The 12,819-nt window shown below is 35.5% G+C and overlaps 1 pseudogene; it reads right to left on the bottom strand.

Annotated features, from left to right (window-relative positions):
- LOC144371914 (protein transport protein Sec61 subunit alpha-like) overlaps positions 1 to 12,819 on the bottom strand; it is a 600,798-nt pseudogene that overhangs the window by 428,383 nt on the left and 159,596 nt on the right.

Below are 12,819 nucleotides of genomic sequence, written 5' to 3' on the forward strand. Positions count from 1 at the left end.
CCACAATGGGTAGAACTACAAATTGTCATTGAAGTTTTTAAACAGTGTTCTTTTCCTTTCAATCTCATTTCGGACTCCATCTATGTGGTGCAGGCGCTCAAAATTCTGGAGGCTGTAGGAGCTATTAGTGACACCCATGCTGTGTCTGCTTACTTTAATCAGCTTCAACAGCTTATCCGTAGCCGTACTGCCCCTTTCTATCCAATGCACATTCGGGCTCACACCTCTCTTCCTGGCCCGTTATCACAGGGTAATGCCTGTGCTGACTCGGCAACTAAAAGCCAGTTGGTATGCTTGGCCTCCTCCTTAGAAGAAGCTAAATTGTTTCATCACAACTTTCATGTCAATGCTATGACACTGCGTAGACGTTTTTCCATCTCCAGAGCAGATGCTCGTCAGATAGTATTACAATGTCCCCATTGTGTCACATTTCTTCATCCTCCTACTTATGGTGTAAACCCACGAGGATTGAAGCCATTGGTCATCTGGCAAATGGACGTAACTCACGTGCCTGACTTTGGTAACCTCAAATATGTACATGTTTCTATTGACACATACTCTGGAATTATTCATGCTTCTGCTTTATCGGGAGAAAAGGCACGTAATGTTATTACTCATTGCTTAGAGGCATGGGCAGCATGGGGTGCACCTGCATCCCTTAAGACTGATAATGGACCTGCTTATATGGGCAGACAGTTTACATCTTTTTGTTCTACTATGGGAGTACAACTTGCTCATGGGTTGCCTTACAATCCTCAAGGGCAAGGCATTGTTGAACGTGCCCACCGCACCTTAAAAGAAACTTTAGAAAAACAAAAAGGGGGAATAGGAGTTGACCACACTCCTAAAGAACGCCTGTCCTTAGCTCTTTTTACCATTAATTTTTTGAATTTGGATATTCATGGCCGCTCTGTGGCCGATAGACATGTGTCCCCTCAGCCCTCTGTGACTGGCTATGTTAAGTGGAAAGATGTTCTTACGGGCCAATGGAACGGCCCTGACCCCGTGCTGACATGGGCACGAGGATCTGTATGTGTTTTTCCCCAGGATAGCACGGAGCCGCTGTGGATCCCTGAACGCCTGACAAGAAGAGTCTCGAGATCTACTAAGCAGCAGCAGGAGGTGCCACAACAGTCCCATGATGAGGAGCTTCATTCTGATGAGTGCTCTGGCTCTGATGCTGGTGCCAACGGTACAGATGGCACCAATGCAGTGGTGGGCAGTGGCACGGGCATGGCCAATGCCAATGCCAGTTCATAGTAATTCTAGTGTCCTCCCCACTCTTTTTTCTACCTCATGTGAGATGTCTGCTCCTTGTACCTCTCCTAGAGGGGACATGGAAAATATTTTTAATCAGTCTCAAGTTAATCTCACAGGAGTTTTTTGTTTCAGCCTTAGGAACACTAATTGTATTAGCCTTAAGACCAAAAATTTGACTAACTGGGAGGACCCATTGTGGTCCAGTCGAGTCTCAGGGAGTATTCTCAGTGCTGTATTGAGCCAAGTAGTTTCAGGGAAGCAATCAGGCTCAGGGACCCCCGCAACTAGCTCTGTTTTAAACATAACTACTTTAGCTATTATCTCCGAGGTATTAATCCCAATGCCTCCTTCTTCTAATAGTACTTGCTATGCCACTCATTTCAAGGCCTCTCCTTACTGTACCCCTAATTTTGGTTTTCCCCCGACATTTACGCCTTGTCAGGATCATTCTTGGGAGAAACATCAAGTTGCTAAAGGTTTCTCCTTTCCCCCCCTCTAAAGAGATATGTTTATATCTTTAACAACAATGCCAACTCCTCTACAGGAACAGGTTGGTCCTGGTTTCAATGGCTAATTTCCAATGAGAAGGGGGCTTCAGCCGATATTTCCGCATTGGCTCAATTACTAGGAGCCAAAAGTTGGCTGGCTAATATTTCTGACACTACTAAGGAGAGTGAACGAGGTAATAGGCTTACATCTGTTTCGTTCAACTCTCTGTTACATTATGCCACATTGCCTCCTGCAATGGTCTGTATCCAATCCCTGTTCCTGTTCCTTTTAGCTAATCACACCTCATCGGGGATGCTGGATTGTTCTATTATTACCTGTTTCTTATCTGAGTGTTGGAATGGTTCTTGGACTGTAGCAGTAATTATGAAAATTCCAACTTTTGTCCCAATCCCAGTCACTGCGGATCCAGATAAATTTCCTATTGTAGAGCTACTTAGAGTCCACAGAGATTTTGGAATCACAGCAGCTATAGTGACAGCTGTGGCGGCATCTGCTGCTGCAGCAGTTACGGCCGGAGTAGCCATGGCCAGTCAAGTACAAACTGCTGCCACCATTAATCAAGTTGTTCAACAAACGTCCACTATACTTGGATCGCAAAATGCGATTAATCAACATATTTTGTCAGGGATTTTAGCTACCAACCAAAGAATAGATTTTCTTTAAGCTCAGGTAGAAGAATTGGCTGACCTAGTACTTTTGGGCTGCATTGACCAACGTGCACATTTATGTATAACCTCTGTCAGATTTAATGATTCCAGGAATGCTTCCCACATCATTGGTGGATATCTGGCTGGAAATTGGTCCATGGAAGTGAAAGACATGATCCAGTCTCAACTAACCCAGATAGCTGTCTTGAATAGTACCCGTGTCGATCCCGTAACTCTGGGTCAATTCACCAATTGGATATCTTCTGCTTTTTCCTTTTTTAAAGAGTGGGTGGGAGTAGGCATTTTTGGTGCACTGTGTTGTTTTGGTATGTTCCTCTGTTTGTGGTTTCTCTGTTGCCTTAAGGCTCGTAGTGCTCAAGATAAGGCTATGATCATACAAGCTCTTGCTGCTTTAAAAACTGGCAACTCGCCACAGGTCTGGCTTGCGCATCTTAAGCACTAAACTTTTGACATGGTCATTGCACCCCAAGTTATTATAACATTGCACTGGGATTGACATGTCTTTCCTCGTTATTCTCTTAGTGTCAGAAAGCCCTTGCACTCTGCCGGTCTTGCTACCATTGCACACAGATGGGTTTCTACACTAGTGCCTTTGACATGGTCGTTGCACCCCAAGTTATTCTAACATTGCACTGGGTACGACATGTCCTTCTTTTGTCTTTCTCTTAGTGCTGGAAAGCCCTTGCACTCTGCGGGTCTTGTTGCCATTGCACGCAGAAGGGTTTCCACACTGGTCTTTATCTATCACTTTAAAGTCCGTGCCTTTCTTTCAGGGTGCTGCCAACTTGTTTGTAGTTGTACTTCTGCATGGCCACAGTTCAACCTCAGCTATTCCCTCTTACTCACCATCGTCACGATACAGGATGCGAGGCAAGGCACTGCACTTGAGTGATCCATTGAGAAGAGGGACCTCAAGGGGAGCATGTCCTATTGCATGCGGGTTTGACGTGTCTCCGCCCCGCCCCACGAAAAAAGGCGTCGGCTGATATGGTGTCAGGTCTGGGGAAGGCGCCCCCTGGGGCTGGCCCATACTATGCAGCCACTTTTGCACAGTGGGATTCTACCTCTACTCTCGCCTGTATTGTCTTAGTGAAACAAAAAAGGGGAGCTGTGGTGAGCCGTTCCTGCGGACTGTGGTCGCCATTACATGATGGCGCTGGCTCCGTTGTGGTCTGTGAAGGACAACTCCATATCAAAGAGAGTTGGCGTGTTCCCAGCTCCTTATCAGAGAAAGTTGGCGTGTCATTTTCTAGCACCCTGTGAGAAGGGTACATGTGGCAGCTTCGCATTGGGGTTCGCAGTGCTTTATTAAGGCTGGGAGGGGCATCCGAGGTAGTAGTAGAAGAATTATTAGAAGAATATCAAGGGCCTGAATAAACTGCTGAAAGAAGATTCCTGAGTTGCGTCTTCCTTGCGGGCAAGGGGGGTCGCGACAGAATCTGATCAATTTTTTTTGTGAATCCATATGAAAATATCACAGTGAATTTCACCTTCATGTATATTCATAATGCATAATTCAAAAAGTAACTTAAAAACTACAAATAAGTATAAGAATATTAGAGAAAAAGAAAGAGAACACAAGGAGAAAGAAGGGGAGATAAAGTGGAAGTCCTGGTCACTAAATTAGAGCACATTATATTTTATGCTTTTTTAATTATTTCAATAATAATAATTAATAATAATTAACCTCAATATTATTTATGTCTAAATGCACTTTCAAAATTTTCATCAAATAAAAAAATAATTTAAATTTTCCATAAGAGTAAGTGGAGGGATAGTTTCTCAGTGGTAGAGTACTTGCCTACACATGTGAGGCACTGGGTTCAATCCTCAGCATCACATAAAATAAAGAAAATATATAACTAAAAAATATATTTTAAAAAGAGAGTAGGTAGTAATTCTCCATATGTGGGCACAACACTAAAAGAATCAGAACAGAGACAGTGTATGCAATTATGGGTTTGTAATTTCTCTAAAGAAGTGTACATATTTCTAGGGGGCTTCAAACTTCCAATTAAAGCAATGTTGGCGGAAGAGAGACAGAAATCAGTGATGTATGACTTTGCAGGTAACAATGCTGCCCTCTTGAAAGACTGTCCTTGAAAGATTTTTGAGAATGCCATTAGAAATATGGATATTTTAATGATAAATATAGCAGATGATGTATACCTTAGTTTATTTGACTACCAATGCCATTTTACTATGTTGAAGTATATTAAATCATCATGGTTTCCTTAAACACATGCAACTAGAAAATTTTAGTAAAGCTATTAAGATTCATATTTAGTTAACCAGTTCAAGGTCTTAAAGAATGTTTCTTGAAGATATTTTCAAGCATTTATTACCATCATTTGTATATTCTACTTATTAACTAGATAAATTAAGCATTTGACAATGAGACGATTCAGAGCAACAGCCACTGGTTCAGAACAAGATAGGTGAGTGGGTGATCAAGATAGATTAAAGCTGCTGCCTAGAAAGTTGGCCCATGAATTTGTTACCAGGGCATTCTGTCATGCACAGGCCCCAACACTTATCATCAGAATATTTTTAACTACTTTGCAGGTTATACTTTCCATCATCACAAGTATGACAATGTAGAGAGAAAAAACTATATAGAAAATTTTGTCTCTAGATACCATATAAGGATAATATTTAAAAATTAAAATAAAAATCAGTTAATCTGTCAGGTGTCAGAATGTCTCCAGAGTGTAGTTATAGCAACACTGGACACTTAGGGTTTCAGTTATAATCTTTCAAAAATTGTGAAACTTGTTCATGTTTCCATGTTGAAGCAGTTTTGTCACAATATAACTATGTGAATCACAAAACTTCAAAAATACTTAACTAAAATTCTAATAGACCAGATTACATAAAGGAGAACACTAAGGGAAGAAAGCTTAATAGTTTACCTTCAGATGTAAAATGCTAAGGTGAGTGAAAGATAAACTTCCTAGACTAATATTTCAAGTTTACATTCATTTCCTAACATTACTTCCACAAATTATAGGGTCTAGTTTGCTTTTGCATGCTACTGATCTCATCAACCTGTCTCAAAGTTATGCAGTAGGCACAAATTAAGGAGACTAAGTTGCTCTATTTCAGTCTAGGTTTTGACATACTTGTGGTATTTGGATTGTTCTATATGGAAGTGCCTATATTCTCTCAGTTGCATTTCTTAGAATTTTCAGTTTAGATTCCAGATGGCTAATTCTGAGTTCCATCTGACTTCTTATTGAAGTACAATTAGTCTTTCTGAACTGCTCTGTAATTTCCGGAGCTGCTTTTTGTGTCTAAAAAACATAAATATATATATATATTTTTAAAATAATTAGAACCCAAATAATTATTATGTAGTTATTTTATTTACTTCTGAGTCAAAAATTCAGACAGCAATTTGAAAAGTGAAGAAAAAAATATTAGACTGTAAACTTCTGTCATCAGTATCAATTACATTAAATCTGAACAGATAATAATTGAGTTCTTCCTCTCCCCCCTTTTCCCCCTCTTTCCCTGCCTTTCTCCTCCTCCTTTCTACTGCAAATGGAACCCAGGGCGTTACACAGGCTAGGCTATCTACCATTGATCTGTGCTCAAAGTAATGAATAATCCTAACATTAGCACTCAGATCATTCAATAATTTAAAGAATAATAGAATCCATTCAAAATATGAAAGTTGAAAATTTTAACTTAACAATTCAAAAGTATATTTCTGCATCATATTTTTTTCTCCTCATAGTCTTACTTATGCCCACTATTATCAAATATCCAACAGTTATCTGATGTAAATTATTACTCAGATCAAATTAGCTGAAAGGATGATGTAAATTGTGGTATTTGAAGGGGCATCAAATGTCTTCCTTCTCTTAGAAATCTACACAACATCTTTCTTTAAGAGATACAGAATACACCTATATTACGTATTCCAAAATACAGTTTACAATGAAATGAATTAAAGCAAATTGTACATAAGTAAGATAGCCTGTAAAATCAGAAATACTTGTTTTTGCTTCTCCTCTAAATCCCATCTTGCTCGATGTTCAATATGACATTCCCACCCTACTCCTTGGCCTTTTTCTACTCAAGTGCTTTGTATGTGCCTTGGAAAGTTTACTAAATTTTCTTCCAACTTTTTTTGATTCCTTTCTATTTTTTCAAATGTATCTTGTATACTTTTTATAAAAAACAAGTTCTGCACAAAACATTCATAGTTTGTTCTCAAATGTAAATGCTTTGAAGATGCATTTTTCATCTTTGTGGTGAGATCATCCATCTGCATGAATAAAAGAAGTATGAAAAAACACAATATGAAAATAAAATACTGAAAATATTTGACACAAACTCAAACAACAAATTTTACATAAATTCAATTGCAACAAAACATAATCTGTACCAGCATTATGAAGAGTAGATTAAGTTTCTATAATAAGGTATACTAGCTTTTCAGTTGGTAAAAATTACACATCTATAAATCCCAATTCTGGCTACATAATAAATGTTGAGGAAATCTATATAGAAGATGATTTTTTCCCACATTGAATTTACTATTGGATTAAGTGAATTTAATTTTATATTTTGTCACTGAAATATAGTTAAAATAAAAGTCTTAACAGGCCAATCTACTAACAAAAATATTGATTGATATCAAATAGTAATTTTGTTAAAACAACTATTAGGCATTAATATTTTCCATTCATTCTAGAATACCTGTGGATATCAGATATTACTCTCACCTTTGGATAATTTATATCTCAACAAGATAATCACCATGCAAACACTGTTGGTGACAGAAAAGTCAGAGAAAGTGCATGAAAAATAAAAAAAAATATTTTATGTGATCTCTGAATAAACATGATCAAGTGAATAAAAACAGACAAGTCAGAAAGTACAGCATGAATGAGACAGAGATACGGTACAATTGGCATAACACATTAAGACCACAAAAAGGCAGGGAAATAAAAGCATGTCCAAGTACTAACTTGTAAATAGATGCCCCTAGTCATGTAGTACTTGAGTTGTCAAGAGGTGGAAGAATTTTATGGTTTAGCAACTGATAACTGGCTAAGTTACTTGGTCATAAAACAAAATTCTACTAGACAACAGAAAAAAATAAAATAGTGATACTTGCTACAACACAGAGGATCCCACAAAAAAAGAATTCTAAGTCAATGAAACTGGTAAAAAACAAAAGACCTACTGTTGTATAAATTCACTTGTATGAAATATCAATTTCAGAGTAATTTTAGAGTTAGAACTATAAGCCAACTTCCAAACAAGATTTTCAAAAAGCAAAAGTTAATATCAAGAATCAGAAAATGATGGCTGGTAGTTCAGTGGTAGAGTGCTTGCTTAGCATGTGTGCAGCTCTTTGTTTGATCCTCAGCACCACACATGAATAAATAAAGAAAATGTGTCCATCTACAAATAAAAATATTTTTTAAAGCATCAATATGGGGCTGGGGCTGTAGCTCAGTGATAGAGTGCTTTCCTTCCATGTGTGAGGCATTGTGCTTGATCCTCACCACCACAAAAAACATAAAGATATTGTGGTCTATGTACAACTCTTTTTTTTTTAAGATCAATAAATTGGTTGGTATCAAACTGAAAATCTTTTTTACAGCAAAGAAAATCATCATGAATTATGAGCAGAAAACCTTCTAAATGTGAAAAAATCTTTGCCATGTGCACCTCAGATAGAACATTAATCACCAGGATGTACAAATAATTCAAATATTTTATCACCAAAAGAACACCAACCAATAATCCAATCAATAAATGGGCAAAGGAACTGAAAAGACACTTCTCAGAAGAACATATGCAAATGGTCAGAAAATATATGAAAAAATTCAATTAGAGAAATGCAACTGCCACACTGAGATTCCATCTCACTCGGGTCAGAATGGCAACTGAAGAGAATAAAATAATGATAGATGTTGGTGGCAGTGTGGGGAAAATGTTCACTTACACATTGCTGATGAGACTGCAAATGGGTGCAATCACTCTGGAAAGCAGTATGGAGAGTCCTCAGAAATCTTAGAATTTAACTGCCATTTGACCCACTTATCCCACTCCTTGATTTACACACAAAATCTTTAAAATCATCATACTACAGTGACACAGCCACAACAGTGTATAAAGTGACTCAAATCACAATTTTCAAGGTATGAAACCTTCAATAGATGAACAGATTTAAATAATGTGTCATGTACACAGGATAGAATATTAATAAGGTGTGAGAAAGAATTAAATTACGGCATTTGCCAGTAAAAAGATGAAACTGGAGATTATCACCCTAAGTGAAATAAGCCAATCCTCCGAATCCAAAGGCTGGAAGTTCTCTTTAATAAATGAATGCTAACACACAGTAAGGAATGTGAAAAAAAAGAACAGAAGTTCATTGAATTAAGACAAAAGGAATGGGAATGAAAATGGAAACAGAAAAGACAGTAGAATAAATCTGAAACAACTTTCCTTTATTCACATGTTAATACATGACCAGTGTAACTCCACATAAAGTACAAATATAAAAATGTGAAGTTATAGTCTATAATGTAAATATTCAAATACAGTCTACTGTCATATATATCTAAAAAGAATAATAAAGAAACACCTTACTGAAGGGACATAGCCACATCCATGTTTATCACAGCACAATTCACAATAGCTAGACTGTGGAGCCAACCTAGATGCCCTTCAAGGGATGAATGAATAAAATCATGTGGCATATATACTCAGTGGAATATTACTCAGCACTAAAAATAATGAGACCATGGCATTTGCAGGAAAATTAATGACATTAGAGCAGATTATGCTAAGTGAAGTTAACCAATCCCAAGAATAACAAATGCCGAGTGTCTTCTCTGATATAAGGGGGGTGACTCAATGTGAGGAAGAGAGGAAGAGCATGGGAAGAAGATTACCTCTACACAGGGAAGAGGGGTGGGAGGAAAAAGGAGGGAGAAAGGGGATTTCAAGGATGGTGGAAGGAAACCTTCATTGATATACAAAATACATGTATGAAGATGTGAGAAAAAAATAATAGTGTTACCTTAGATTAGGTAAGAGAAGTGATGAGAAGGGAGGGGGAGGCTGGGGAGATAGGAAAGATAGTAGAATAAAACGGACATTATTATTACCATGTGTATGTATGTGAATGCATGACCAATGTGATTCTGCAACCTGTATACTCAGAAAAAATGAGATATTTTATCCCATGTGATTCAAATGTATAATATGTCAAGGTCATTGTATTGCCATGGGTAACTAATTAAAACAAATTTAAAAATCACATAAAAATAAAATAGTCTTGCCTAAAGTTAAAAAATAAATAAATAAATAAATAAATAAAAGTACTATGGTTTACATTTGTAAATTACTAAAATAATATATTGGTAGTTTTCTAGGACTTTGGACTTGTAGGGATTAGAAAACTGACAGCTAAGAGGTTTCAGGTTTCTTTTCAAAACGATGAAAATGGTCTAAAATTATGTAAATGGTTACATACCTCTGTTAATGTACTAAGAGACACTGTATTTTACATACTATATGGGTGAATTCAATGTCAGGTGCATTACATATATTATAAAAATGCCTTTTAAGAGATGTACTGAAAAAAAACTTAGTTAATATTTTTAATTGTCTAGTTTGGATAACAGTCCAGATATAATACAAATATTTATATGCTTTATAGTACAAATATTTATATTTATATATATCTAAATAAATAAAAAAATAAATAGCCTAAGTTTTTCAATAATTAAACTAAAACCTAAACATATCTGTATTTTGAGAAAAGCTTAAAAACATTTGTACACATTTTTAAAGTCAATTTAGTAATTACTTTCAGATTTTGAATAGATGCACAAAATTAAAGTAAAAATAACAAATTTTTCAGAAACATTCAATTAAATAGTACCTCTATTTAGTTTTCCTTGTTGTACCATGGAAGTAGACAGCATGAAAAGCTGCTGGGTTATAGAAATAAGTCTCAGCTTTCCTCAGACTAGATATTTTAATGAAAGATAATGATTTTGTAAGAGAAAAATTCTAAAAGAAAATTTTAAGTGTAAGAAATAAGTGCAGTATAAAGATCCCCAAATATAATAAAATCAATTGTAATGAAAATATAAGGAAAGCTCTTCATTGAAATTAGTATTCCAGAATAACTTTTATTACTTAAGTAGGTGTTGATTTACAGATTACATGTTCAATTTTCTACATACTTGACTTGTCATTTGTCTTAGTTTCTTCATTAAATCCTGTCTTTATATTTTAAATTTATGTGAAAATGTGCTAAATCTTCTAGAGAAGCCTCTGATACACATTGTAGTTTCAGGGTACCAGCTGGCTGTTTTTCAAGATGTCTTGCAACTACCAGATATTTTTGTTAATGATTTTGTTACTCAACTCACTTAAAAAATTTATTATTATTATTGTTATTGTTAATATTATTATTATTATTATTATTATTATTATTATTATTATTATTCTATAATGATGTTTACTCTGAAAAAAATATCACTACATACAACAGAAAGCTGCTGTTTATTTCTGAATTCCCTTAAGAAAATAGAAGATTGTGTACTCCTGCTTAGTCACTATCACATTCCTTACACAAGAGGGTGAGCCCTGTATCTCTACATACTGACCTTGATAAAGTTGCAATGTTTAACCAACTACTGACATCTCAATCAAAAATGGTTACACAGGTCTCATCGGTAGTGGTGAATTCTACAGAGGTTATTATCTCTCTCTTATTAGACACTCAAGTTAATACTCCACATCATCATATCTTCAAAGCTTTGCTAAAATAATTCCAAAATACTTCCACAAAGAATAAAGGAGATGCTATGTAACCTGGTCTCCACCTCACTGCCTGTCCACATCTCCTAGATTTCTCACTGGTCTTTATACCACTCCTGGTTTACATAAACCCTGCCACCCTCATTAGTCTTGACATGGGGGTTCAGTGCCAAGTTAATGAATTTTAGATGGCTACAATTTTCTTTGATACTATATAATAGAAATTAGGCAATGAAATGAAAAAAACTATTTGCAAGTTATCATGAATATATGCATTAAATTACAGATGAAATCAACTGTGGTTTTGCTGCAATTCATCACATTAGTCCCAATTTATGATAATGACAAATAGATGCTTTTAAAGAGTGGACAAGACATGAATGAAAACAAAAACAAATATCAGGACAGTTATTTTCAGATTTATGATAAGCTTAAATGACTAAAAATAAATTTACCAACTAGAAATATATAAAAATATACTGAAGAAAGTCTATTACAAAATACAGCATCTACATTTCAGTTTAACTGTAAAATCTGAAATGAACTGTAAAAGTAACTAATTTATTTGAAACTAGGTATGAGCATTTTTATTATTTGTTTCATTGTGATCTTCAAGTATAGCAACAAGAAGACATTAAAATTATTATTCAGTAATGATATGTAGCTCATTGGTAGAACATGTGTTTAGCATGTGCAAACTTTGGGTTGAATTAATAGCACCAAAATAAGATATCTTTTCAGCATTATTGAGACCATATTACTAATGTCAGGTTATAAACCTAAAAAAAAATCTTAACTCAACTTCTTAAATCTTTATAGGAAACATTTTCCTAAATTGAAGGGTCAGGCACAAGTTTTAAAATTTTCCTCCTTTTAAAATATTAAAATACATTTTAACTAAGTTTTTTGTGTTTAGTTGACACATCAGTACCTATAGTTATTTTAAAATATGTACACAGTGTGTAAAAATCAGAGCAGAGAAATTGGAATACTCAGCACTTCAAACACAGATTGGTTGTGCTGCAAATGTGGTCTAAGTTATTTTTGCTGGACAACAGGTTGTAGTTCTGTGTTGATACAGAAACACATTCATAATATCTACATTTTTATATTCATCAAGATTCAACATTTAGCCATAAGCAGATATCACTTGGAGTATTCCTCTGAAGACTCTTTATAAAGATATCTTGCTTGATACTTACTTCTTCTGCTTTTTCCTTTCCATATTGATCCAGTTGTTCTTTTAAATGATTAGTTTCATTTATTAATTCCAAATATATGTTTTCCAGCATGAGACAATATCTGTCATTCTGAGCTTGAAGTTTTTTTTTTTACATCATAAAATTGGGTTTGGACATTAATAATTCCATCTATTTTATTTTCACCTTTGTTCTTATAGTCATGCAATTGGTCTTCATGCAATGTAGTTTCTCTTTGTAGTTTAGATACCTTCTCTTTAGAAGCTTCCTGCTTTCTGAGATGTTCATTCCTTTTTCTTTCTTCATTTTGATACCTGTGTTCCATCTCCTTCAGTTGGCACTGTCTTTAATTTAGGTGTCTGTTTACTTGATCTGTAGCC

Source organism: Ictidomys tridecemlineatus, chromosome Y (genome assembly GCF_052094955.1).
Source record: "Ictidomys tridecemlineatus isolate mIctTri1 chromosome Y, mIctTri1.hap1, whole genome shotgun sequence".
In the NCBI taxonomy this organism is placed as follows: Eukaryota; Metazoa; Chordata; class Mammalia; order Rodentia; family Sciuridae; genus Ictidomys; species Ictidomys tridecemlineatus.